The sequence below is a fragment of the Ostrinia nubilalis genome, chromosome 11 (genome assembly GCF_963855985.1).
Source record: "Ostrinia nubilalis chromosome 11, ilOstNubi1.1, whole genome shotgun sequence".
NCBI classification, from domain to species: Eukaryota; Metazoa; Arthropoda; class Insecta; order Lepidoptera; family Crambidae; genus Ostrinia; species Ostrinia nubilalis.
The window spans coordinates 10,186,600-10,198,860 of NC_087098.1; the positions used below are offsets into that span (position 1 = coordinate 10,186,600).

At 34.6% G+C, this 12,261-nt stretch overlaps 1 protein-coding gene across 1 annotated transcript in view; it reads right to left on the reverse strand.

Annotated features, from left to right (window-relative positions):
• Positions 1-2,095: 2,095 nt before the first annotated feature.
• Positions 2,096-12,261, reverse strand: part of LOC135076257 (toll-like receptor 6) — a 124,893-nt gene continuing 114,727 nt past the window's right edge. Inside the window, exon 2 of the mRNA XM_063970742.1 lies at positions 2,096-2,359. The gene's annotated coding sequence lies outside the window, so the exon portion shown is untranslated. The remainder of the gene's footprint in view (positions 2,360-12,261) is intronic.

Consider the following 12,261-nt stretch of genomic DNA (forward strand, 5'->3'; position numbering starts at 1 on the left):
TACAAATCACCGCTTCACGACACGAACGCACGTAAACGTCACGGCGGGAAAAATGACGCAGGTCCTACCTTGACGGGCGCTCGCGCCATACTAATCGATGTCGGCTTGCGTATTGTAATTTATACTGATATTCACATCAATATTTTGACAAAGTGGTTACTAATATTTAAACAATAACTGTAGAAATCAATTCTACAATGAATATTCTTTATTTTGGGATACTTTTATTGCAGTTATTGCTGTGTTTTTAAACCAAAAACCACGATCAAAATGTGACGTTAATCTTCAAATTTGCCAAATTATTTTTAGATTTTACTCAATAATGGTAATGAAATTCAAGAATCTATTTCATTAATGGACTACAAGAATATATGTCCGATGATTACTATATATTTTTAAGCTTATTATATGAGCATAAATAATAGATACAGGACTTTGAAAATGAGTCTGCGGCAATTTTTCCGTAAAATGGTTGTGGGAGATGGGGCACTGTGAATTAAGCAAAAGAGTTTTAGTAAATCCGTTTCATTAATGGTCAACACCAAGGATTGACCTATCTTTCGCAGTTATTAAATAATCTCTGGGTGTTGCTTAAGATAGTAATTTATGCTTCCAAAATCTTAGAAATTCGCACGAAAATGTAAAATGGCTCTTAATGGTTCAAGTCGAATACTACACAAATAAGTCTAACATATTTAGTTTTAAATGGCAAAGTTTCAATTAAATTGTTTAAATTTTAGAGGTAGAAAATATTGTTCAAGCAAGCGACGGTATGTCTATGGACAATCACAAAAAGCTACGTACTTTTTTCGCAGACCGACGATCGACCTATCTCACCTCCCCAATGGTCGAAGCGTTACTGACGTTAACCGAATAGAACACTGTGATTGGTTCCTGGTGTTCGGTTTAACGGCAATCTTGTATTATTACTCAAAATTTTAGGTACCTAAAATCGTGTGACCAACGTATTTCGCTTTCTCAATTCAAAATAATTATAAGAAGATATTTTTTTGACTATTGTGTGGAAAGTATATTTAATTACGATGATTTTAGTATATGCTACACACAAATTGAATGAAAATTGTGAATGCAGTAACCAAATGTTTCATTGCAACCGAAGGTGTGATGGGAACGCGAAAAATGACCCCGTTTTTTATCGTTTCATGTGATTTTTTCGTATTATTTTTGCTTCTATTACGATAAAATTTATTTTGTATGTAGCTAAATAGATATTTTATCATCTGATTTTAAACATATTGTTCTAACTTATACCGTTTATGAACTATTATTGTGTGACCATCAAATTTGAGTGTAAATGAGAAGTACCCAGTAGTTGTTCATTGTTGTATCGGAACGTAACGTAATCAAAGAGTTCCGTGATCCAGTTTCGTTCGATAAGTCGGCAGAATACATTCTAACTTTGTCCATAAATGGCGCATTACTCGTTGGCCGTCATAAATATTCATTTTCGGCAACCAAGACGAAGTTTTGTGCTTCTCGTTTCGAAGTAGATGCGAGGATATTAGCAAATTTATGGGCAAAAATGTTTCGCACTTCGCCAAGATTCTACTTTTGAACTTGAAGATTTTTGTAACTGCAATCGATAATCATTTGCGTTTAGAAAAAAGTCTTTCTTTAAGTTGGAATCAATTTACTTCGAAGTTGGTCCATTGATTGATTTGTATTCAGTTTTGATTTTACCAAATAATAATCACAGAACATAATATTCACGCCTGTATTTACAAACATTACTATGAGGTCTCACAGTGCGAGTGGACGCATATGATGATACACGAACCAATCACAGAGCTCGCGTTCGATTTGCTGCTTCACTTAAGCATGTATTGTTTGTAAGACTCTTCATTTTTGTTGAACGTAGGTAGGTATTCAAAACAGCGAAACATCAATATATGTAGTTTTACATCTGTTCTTACCTGACTGACTTCGTTAACAAAATAAGATCTACAAATTATATTTGTGTACTACGACGACAGTTTTTCATCTTCCCGTTGAAACGCACTGATTTTAACGTATTCCTTCTCCACTCCAGTCAAAATTGCTTATAATAAATAAATACACTATGTATATTCACAATTGCATGATCCTTAACCAAGAGTTACACGATAGTTATATACACGAATAGGTCGAAGACGATTCACTTCGATGTACTGGGTAACACTACACTGGCACTTTGAGTGTCCACAGTCATAGTAATGCTTCTTCGAGTTGATCGAAGGTATCACACCATCAGTCACTCTCGTAGATGGTGGAGTTGGAGCCCTTTTGCCGGCTGTAGGGTGAACAGAACTCAATCCTGGTGTCTGGCAGCCAGGTGTACGCAGTGCGCTCGGATGATGCACTGGAACAAAGAAAAATATTATTAGTTTGATGGCCATAAGATTCTTTTCAGGTTGACAAGTAGTTAAACAACCAATCAAGCTTGTCGATAGAAGGTTTGTTTTACTGAAAGAGCTTTGACGGTTGCCTAGTCTGGTGGTACAGATTATTATGGGAGAGTGACGTACAAATACAAACACTTGCGAACATGAAATATCTGTTTGTATTGGCACATATGTTATAAAATAACTAACAGTAGATACCTGCGAGTGTGGATTAGTATCGGTGTAATATTATATTAAGTACGGAGCTAAATAAGTTTTAGTACCTACTCATTTACATAATGTGCGCTACCACTCACGAAAAATAAAGTAATATCCAACAATATGACGGTGACTTTGAACTTCTTTAAGTTACACAACGATGTAATATCGTTAACGTTTCACGACAAAAGTCTGGATTCTCATAGTCAAGGTTATCAACAACATATTGGTTGAGAATGTTCAGGATTGATTAGTTTTGTTGGGTTTTCACGATAGCCCAGTCTAGACGTTTTCATTAGCCTACTACTTACGAAGTTATATGTATTAGTTTGCCTGTGAAAAGTTTTGGGGAAGGTCATGGAACAATCATATTATTTTAAAAAGTAATATGTACTGTTTGAACAGCGATCAACCTTTGTTTTCTTAGTGAACAATATAGACTCGGGATCTTTTTTTAGCTTTGTAGAAGCGGAAATAATAATTTTCTTTTACGTGAATAGGTGCAGACGACTGCACATCAAGCTGAACACAGTGGCGTCTTATCTTGTTGTAATACAGGCTATTTTTATAAAATAAATATGTATAGTATGATGTGCTGTCGACTGTACATTATTAATTAAGTATAACGTTTATTAAATTTTGTACTATACAGTCATTCATTATTGTAAAGGGATACATCATTTGCTCTTTCCACAGTAAAAAAAGTTACGATTTATGAAATAAAAAATCCTTAAGTTTGGCAAAAATAGTTGCAATAGTCGAAACACCACGTAAATATCTTATGTGGTCCGGATTTAAAAGCGTAAATAATAAAAGCACCACTGGCATTACTATTCTAAATGAAAAACGTAAGTGGAAATGGACGGCCATTTTTGATTAATTAAATTCGAAAGCGGTGATAGATTCCCGAATAAGAGATGTTCATTTATTTTTGGGTTTTTGGGTTGGCTGTTAATCGTATTGGGATGGGAATAAACTCGACGCCTGGCGAACTAAATAATTTGGTGATAATTGTTGAAACTATTTTAATAATGTCAATACCGACGAACTCTAATTCGGGCTTCTATTTTAGTGCTAACTCTCGTTAATTAATTGTCGTCTGGCTCTACATTTTTACTTGAAAGTTCTGTAGTTATTATTAATAAAAATAACTTGCTACGTCATTCAATAAATGTGTGAGTAAGGATCTTTCTGGCTTCTATGATATAACGATTATCAGTGTTTTGATAGACTTCTTTTTTTCGTTATCGAGCAGTTTTATAATGCGTAAAATAGTATTTTTTTAAATGAAAAACTACTTTGACTTTAAAAACAATTATGAGTATGATACCTAGTATGATTTTCTGTTAGATTAACTATGAATTATTTGTTAATACATTACGTTTAACTATTGGAGAAAAGTTTTGATCCATTATATTACTTCGACTTAAGAAACTTACTGGTATATTGAACATGTACCCTGTTCAAGAAGAGCGAACTTAATGTCATTTATGGCACTATCCTCCAATTGATGGTTGATGTTTAACCAAGTATTTGTACATTTTCAAGTCGTATCATACTGGACTTCCTAATTGACCTATTATAGGTGACTATCAACGCATAATCAAGCTTCAATTCATACGACATTGTAACTATTAACCTAAATACTGAGATTATTCTGGGGAACGGAATTCTTGGATTTCGGAAGCTAATACTAATATTGAGCTCCTAAGCCCAACGTTCGATGTCATCGCTATTCGATTTGCTAATAAAGGTGCCACTTAATCCATTACCTTGAGATATTACCTAATTCAATTTCGAGGAAGGACTGGCAACATTTGACCTAAATGTTGCTGGTATTTCGAAATCAGTAGTCCAGTATCTATTGTTTATTTAGATTAATAAATTAATAATGTTAGGAAATGCATTAGTGAGTAAAGCAGCTTGGTAGTTTACCAAGCTGCTTGCAAAAAATAATGGACTATCTGTTGACAGCTGAAACCAATATTTTCTATATTTTTGTCTTCAATTCTGTCAATAGTTTGTGACGGACTATGGTTAGGTATTTGTCGATCAATCAAGAATATAGGCGTTGATTACGCACGCACTGTATTGCATCTTTGTTTGCAAAATTCTCTATTAGTTCTTAAAGTACGGTGAAACAGAAGTAAGAGAGCATACGATGGGAAGTCTTTCTCCAACTTACTGGCTTATACGACATATTATCTACTCGTATTCATGATTATATCCTCAACAATTCAACATGCTTTCCGGCGAGAATAGTGGTGTTTAACATCCAACTTAGCAATTTTTCTAAAATCAACAAACTTCATATAAGAAGAAAGTTTAATTTGATCGATAATTACCACCTTTCGTAACCAATCGAAAGTTGCTATAACATTCTAATGAAAGCGAATGTAAGCTTGTTTTCAACTCCAATTAACGTAACAGCATTCAAAGGGTGAGTTTCAACATTGCAATGCTTTGAATGGTAATCGCTAGGGTTGCCATTTATCCGGGGTTCCCCGGATTTGTCCTAGTTTAGAGGGCGTCCGGGCGGGATTTCATTAGCAGTCCGGGTTAAAAAAAATCTTAGTCCGATGCCGAGCGACACGACTAAGAAGTCTTCCAGTGACTTGGCCCACTTTTAAGTCACTTTATTGTACATATTTATAAATGTTTTTTATTCTAGCAACTGGGCCCACTCTAAGATTCTAGAGTAGATTTTATTGATTTGGAGTTTAATTTATTAATAAAAACATTGAAGATATTATAGGTCCAGTTACTGGAAGAAAAAATATTCAAAAATACAAGGGGGCCAAGTCACTGGAAGACTCCGACTAGAGTTAGTTCTTGTCCTGGTTCCCAAATATTAGTGATGGAAACCCTAGTAGTCGCGGACATTTACATTGACAAGTCGAACACGGCTTGGAACAAACAAAGGCGTACCTTAAATTCAAGTTACAGTATTAGTAATGTTTTGTTTACTTGACACGATTAGGTAATGTGTTTTCGAATAGCAAAACCCCTGTAAGTTGGGTTAGTACGGGTAACTAGCTTTGTATGCCTGTTACTTGTTTAATAGATTATGTTTTGTCTAAGTTGTAAAGTTTCATAAGAAGTTTATGTAGAATTAATTAATATTGAGGTGGAGGTCTTACCTACTTACTTATATAATGATTATAATTAATTTTCATCAAGGAGATTAGATAAATAATGAAAAAAGCGTGTAATGATTTTACAGTTAAAAACTATGGCAAACCTAAACCTCCTTGGTTCGTACAAGAAAATATTTCTATGTATATTCGTATGAGTCTTATTGCTTAACAGCCACATGATGACTGTTTTAATTGTGTCTAGTACATGGTAAGAATTCACAATAATGTCTACATAGCCACTTCAATAACTTCTCCAGCCGCCTTAATATCGCTCACACTTATACCACTTATACAGTCAGATTAAAAAGGCTCCCATCGTGTGCGCATAATATTATTATTCCTTACTGTTCCTCAGAGCCTAGGGCGCGGCTATTACTCATCTTTCCCTGTGTCGAGGGCTCGTTTTTATTGCTAGACGTGAAAAATACCAGAAATTTCATCCGGTCCGTTCGAAGTGGCTGGATTAATTCAGAAGGCACTTATTTCAAATTGGATTTCGCTCGGCTTGCCCGCCGTCTGCGTCTCTCATTCTCTTTTAATAGTGTCCGACTTGTTCCATCGTGTCAATTGTGGCCTCATTCGTATGGCTAATACGTAATTCGTTATACATGAGGATGTTGATTAGATTTGGAAATTTGGATCAGTTGGCATAAAGGATGACTGGAAGAGAATTTGATATTAAGGTCGCTTTATGTACTTTAATTTAACCGCCTCTGTGGTCTAGTGGTAAGACCACCTGCTTCAGACGCAGAGGTCCCGGGTTCGATTCGGGGGCAGATTTTTCTGTTCGGTTTGGTTGGTGGTAGGGCTTGTTCTAAGTCCGCCTGGCTAGCTACCACCATCTTACCTAAGTCTGTCGCCATAACAACAATGTAAACAGCATTATTGTGTTCCGGCAGTTAGAGGTAAGAAAGCCAGTTCCTACGTGGTTGAGGATTCCGAGTGAAGCTCGCTTCCACCTTCGGTCTGATCGTCACTTACCATCAGGTGAGATACAGGCCAAGAGCTTCCTCGTTGTGGATAAAAAAATTAAAAAAAATGGGTCCCCTGCGTATTTTCGAATTCTGCTGTAGCGACGAACGCTGTTGCGATTTTTTACTGCCTCAGTTTCGAAAACTTATGGATTCGAATAATGTAGGTAGTCGGAAAGGACGCTGTTTCAAAAAAAAAAATTAAAAAGCCTCTAATTGGTAGATTTTATACCGTGTGTGTCCTGCCCAGGAGCCGAAGCCAGCACTTTTGAGAGTTCACTAACAAGTAGGCAACACCTTATAATTCAAGTATCTCTAATTGTTTCATAAAAAAAGGTTTTGCTCCTTGTGTGGTACATTAAGCATGCATTCATTAAGCCATCCCATTCCTTTGTTGATTTTTTAATAAGTCGTACATTCTTGCCATAGCCAAACGCAAACAGACATTCCATGACTGATAAAATAGTAAAAGTATTTATTCAAACTCTGGTTAAAATAAGAGGACAAATGTACAAAATCGTTCAAAATCCAATTACCTAAACAGCTTGCCATCTACGATAATACTTAATATTGGTAATTATTTTGTTAGGTTCTTAGTGAAAGAAAGGATTGGTCGAGTTGTAAGCCTTGTTGCATATCTTGCAATAATGCAAACCGATTGAAACCTTATCATGTACCTAATGTAAGTCAACTTGGTTGACAATCTTATATTTTGTAGGTGATTGTTACCACTGGCTACTGATGATTAATAAGGACGTAACATGAATAGCATGTTAAGTCAAGAGAGCCTGTTTTTGTTAGCCTTTGTCTATAAGTTTGCTAAAAGCTAGTGACACTTAACCTAGACACAATTGGCTGTTCTTCCTCAACTACAACCCAAGTCTATTGTTCGAAGGCTCCCGCTAAGTATGTCAAGAACATTGACCCATGTGGTATAAGGGTTCTCTAAAACAACAACCTATGAGGTAAAGATAAATAACGCTTCTGGTCACACAAGTGGTAGTAGGTGGGATTTTGAAAGGTTCTATTACTTTTGTGATTTGACTTAACTGTAAAGGATACATTACTAATATGACTGTACTTAAGTTCTTTAAATAATAACATCAAAATGAATGAGAACTTGGAAGTAATTACATACCTATTTACCTACTAAATAACTATCTGTCTGGTGCTGTTTAGTTACATTTATCTAATATAGTATTATTTTTAAAATGCAGTTTCATAACTGATGTTTCAAATTAATACATTTTATACAGTGTCGCCTATTCACTAAGAAAGCAACACAAAACTAAATAAGTAGGTTTTTTTACTTATCAGCATTCGACAACAGAATTTTCCAGTGTTTTCAACAGAAACCTATTGAGGCATGTGACATCTTTAGATTTAGCCAATGTAGAGTATCTTGTTAGAAATATTCAACCATCTTTTTAGCACAGGTGAATACTAAATTTAAAGTAGGTACCACGTAGATACTACCTACTTTTAAAATGGATACAAAAATAGATAAAATTTCTCTAGGTTTAAATTAAAGTAAGTTATTGTTAATGATTTCCCTTTACCGCTGCGGTCATAATAAATATGTTGGAGGTCTGACAGACCTCGGAAAAGGTACAAGTATGTTAATTGACGGCGATTAAAGGGTTCAAATAACACAGCTCTAATAACGAACCGGAGTTCGAAAAGTTGTTTAATTAACCCTTTACCTACGGGGCCCTTGGAAACCAAAGTCGCCTCTCAATACGGGGTATTTTAACCTATAAAATTGTTTGCTCCACTTTACATCAAGATATTTTAAAAGTATGAGACTTACGGTATTGAAATTTGGAATATTATATTTTGCAACTAATGTAGTTTCATAATTACAAGCGCATTTTACATTTAATTTGCAATTTTATTGTTTATTTGTCGTAAACCGTGATTTAGTATAGGCTTTGCCAAAATAACAATAGATGCCACCCGTATTGAGAAGTGACTTTAGACTTGGCAACTATAGGTGCCTCCCGTAGGTAAGAGGTTAACATTTAGACAAATGTTCATTTCGATGTGTAACGCATTTATAGCAATTACGAATCGTACTCCGGGTGCCAGCCTTTGTAATTAGAAGAAGAGAGTTATTTTAAATACTCTGGCCAGGAGTTAGGAAACTGTATTTAAATTGTGAACATTTTGTTACAATTCTATCCCTCTCAAACTGCTCTTGCTGTACTCGTATTATCTTAAGAATTTTAATTGTTATTTAAATATTTTACAAAACTCATATTATTGAGCCAGACTACAATAATTTAATGAAGTCCACCAATAAAAACAAAACTGTAATCATTCTCTATCATTTTTAATAACATTCTGTATACTTACTGCAATGTTTACGAACCTTTTTATATTAATTAATTGTAAACTTGAGTCTTGAATTAAAACAAAATTAACAATCTGATTCCATGGAAAATTTAATGAGTTTCATTGCATTAAGGGTCGTGTAAACTATAATTTAACTCAATAACCTCAAATAATAAATGCTCACTCGTCCAGACGAGGTGCTAACTGGTCTAGTTCGAGTTTGACCAAAGCAGGTGCTGCAAAGTATAAACTTGTTGATACAAGTAATCAAAGTGCAGTAGAGCCTTAACTATGTTGGGAATCTTCGAGTTGATTGGACAAATTGTTATTAAATAGGTGGTTAGGTTGTTTAAGGGCGTTAATGGCAGTATCAGTTTTGCATTAGACGTTGATTGACAATTTACGATACTTCATTTGAGTGATATATTTTTTTATCCAACGAGGAAGCTCTTGGCCTGTATCTCACCTGATGATAAGTGACGATCAGGTCATTGGCAGTATAAGATAGATACCTTTTGATATTTTAAAATTTCAATTGGAGCAAACTGTTCTAAGGGAATCGTTTATTTTTACTGGTTTTATCGATGAAGGAGATTTTTTGAGAATAGAAAATATTGATATCGTCTATATTTCCATCTTAAATAGCTAAAATGTTATTGACGCTCTTACGTACCTACACACTTACGAATAGGCTAAAGCGGTGACACTCCGCAACAGCAAAGAGCATTTGAATGTAATTAACTTACCTGAGCTAAACATTTCATCCAAACAAATGCAACCATTATCTTTAAAGCATGCATACCAGGAGGTCAGAACAAAGGAGTTTAAACTTAAACATGCACTATGCATAGAGACCGATGCGGCGAGAATCGTCTGGGCAAACAGACGCGCGGTCAAAATGGAAGCTCTATTGTGTCGACGTATTCATTTGTATGGCAAGTCCAATATTGACATTAGGAAACTTGTTCCGAGTAAGTAAACAGGACAGAAGCCGTGCCTATCCCATGATTAGTTTAGAGAGCGCAATTTCAAAGAGTGAAGTCCATACTTCATTCTCCGACTCGGAAAATTAAAATTTAAAAAACTTTCTAAAAAATAGGTCCAACTTTGTTTAATTGAAAAGAAAGTTCAAATCCAAGAACAATAATTAAAATACTCCGTTTCAATCTTAATCTTATCCGTAACAAAAGGATAATGGAAATTGCTGGTGATTTGTTTCAATTTGACAATAGAACCGATGGGGAGTACCGTGGGTGGTATACTGGTATTCTGGTAGAGTGATTTTACTCCGCGGATTAATAAGAAATTGTATTATGTATTCCAAAATTATACCTAATAATTATGATTGTCCCTATAGAGTGCTAGTCATGATTAAGAATAATATATTTTAAAAGAAAGCATTAAGTTAGAAATTGAAGTTTCACACAAAATCTTTCATTATTTCAATCACAAAATGCTAAGCTGCTCATAATATTTTCACAAAACTTTAATACCTGCCTTGTTATGCATAAAAAAAAAACTTTAAATAGTCAATATAAATCAATATTGAATGTTATTTACGACCATCCTGTTTCATTGTAAAGACATCAAACGGTTAAGAACTGGACCTGGTATCAAAATTAAAAAGGAATGTAATCTATATATATAAAAATGAAACCCGTTTTCCGTTGTCACGACATAACATGAAAACGGCTTGACCGATTTGGCTGATTTTTTTTTTGTAGTTTTCTAATACTCTGTACAAGGTTTTTACGGAAAAAAATATATAGAAAATCTCTACGCTAAGGCGGTACGAAGTTCGCCGGGTCAGCTAGTATTTAATGAAAACAAGGCAATATTGTTAGTTAACAACTTCCTTTGACTAATTTCGCATTATGTGAATATTTTTCGCGCCAATAGAGGCTGTCAATTATGTATGCAATGATAAAATCGACTCAATAAGAAATTGAACAGTTTCAGTAGCCTTAAAATTGCTTCATTTTGCAATCAAAGGTAGTTTTACTATCGCTGGATATATCAACATGAAATTGTGAACTTAATAATTTGGTACCTATCAATTATTATTCAGCTTTATGTTGGTGCAGATTATAGCTATGTTAGCATCTTTATCAATAATTCTTTTGCAATCAAACTAGAAGAGATAGCTTCATACTAATAAGGCCTCTTTTCGTATTTCTTACTTTTCTGGTTTTGCGTGGTGTAAAAGTGCCTATCTTTCTATAAATCAATGGTATGTTTTAATATCACTAGATTTCAATGTTTTTTAGAATTTTCTTAAAAAACTGCCAGTTTCCATTGGTGCAGAAAACAGATGTTACCTTTGCCGAGAAACAACTTTGGTGGTCCCGCTTCTGATTAGCATTCGTCGCCTAATACATTCTCGGATTGTGCGTTAAACATGCTACGTAGTGGCATTTACACGATTCGTTTCGATTTCGATTCGATCGGACACAATTCCCACTTGTTTTGTACCTACTTACTTGTTTTTTACGTACATAATAAATCACATAACGAATTACAATACAGAATACAAGAATAAGTACTTAGTAGTAAGGATAACGTTATTACGAGTAGTATAATTGAATTTCCGATAGTCAATTAATTATGTACTGAAGAGGTTTATGTACTTAGTAAAATTCATTGACATTTTACCAATTATTTTGATTCCCAGGGAATGTAGAGTTCTACAAAAAACAGTGTAGTATTCAGTTAAATCCCTATAACTTATTAGATACGCCACCCCAAAGTATCCTCAGAAAAAAGACATGAGAATAAACTTAATATAAGAAGAAGCTAATAGATTAATAAGTCAATATTTTGACTTTGCGGAGGGAAAAACACCGCTTTCAACAACTACATCGACTTAAGTAACCGAGCCAATCGATCACCTCCCTAACTTATTTGCTTTTAGGGGCCGAATTCCCCCACTAGCTAGGTTCACGTTGAGAAAAACGCTTGTTTGTTATAACAGAGCTGCCTGGTTGAGTTTACCCTCGAAACCAACTAGTTCGTGCCTTTTCAGTTACTACAAATATAAATCCTATACATACCTACATAAATTTAAATGAGATAGGTACATGAGTAAACACACAATATCTAAACAAAAAAGGATACTGCCTGATCCTATTCTAATACCTGTTTGTTTTGTGTTCATCACCAAATGCCATTGTTAAGATCGATATATTGTCGACACAAGTCACTCTTACTTAATACATACAA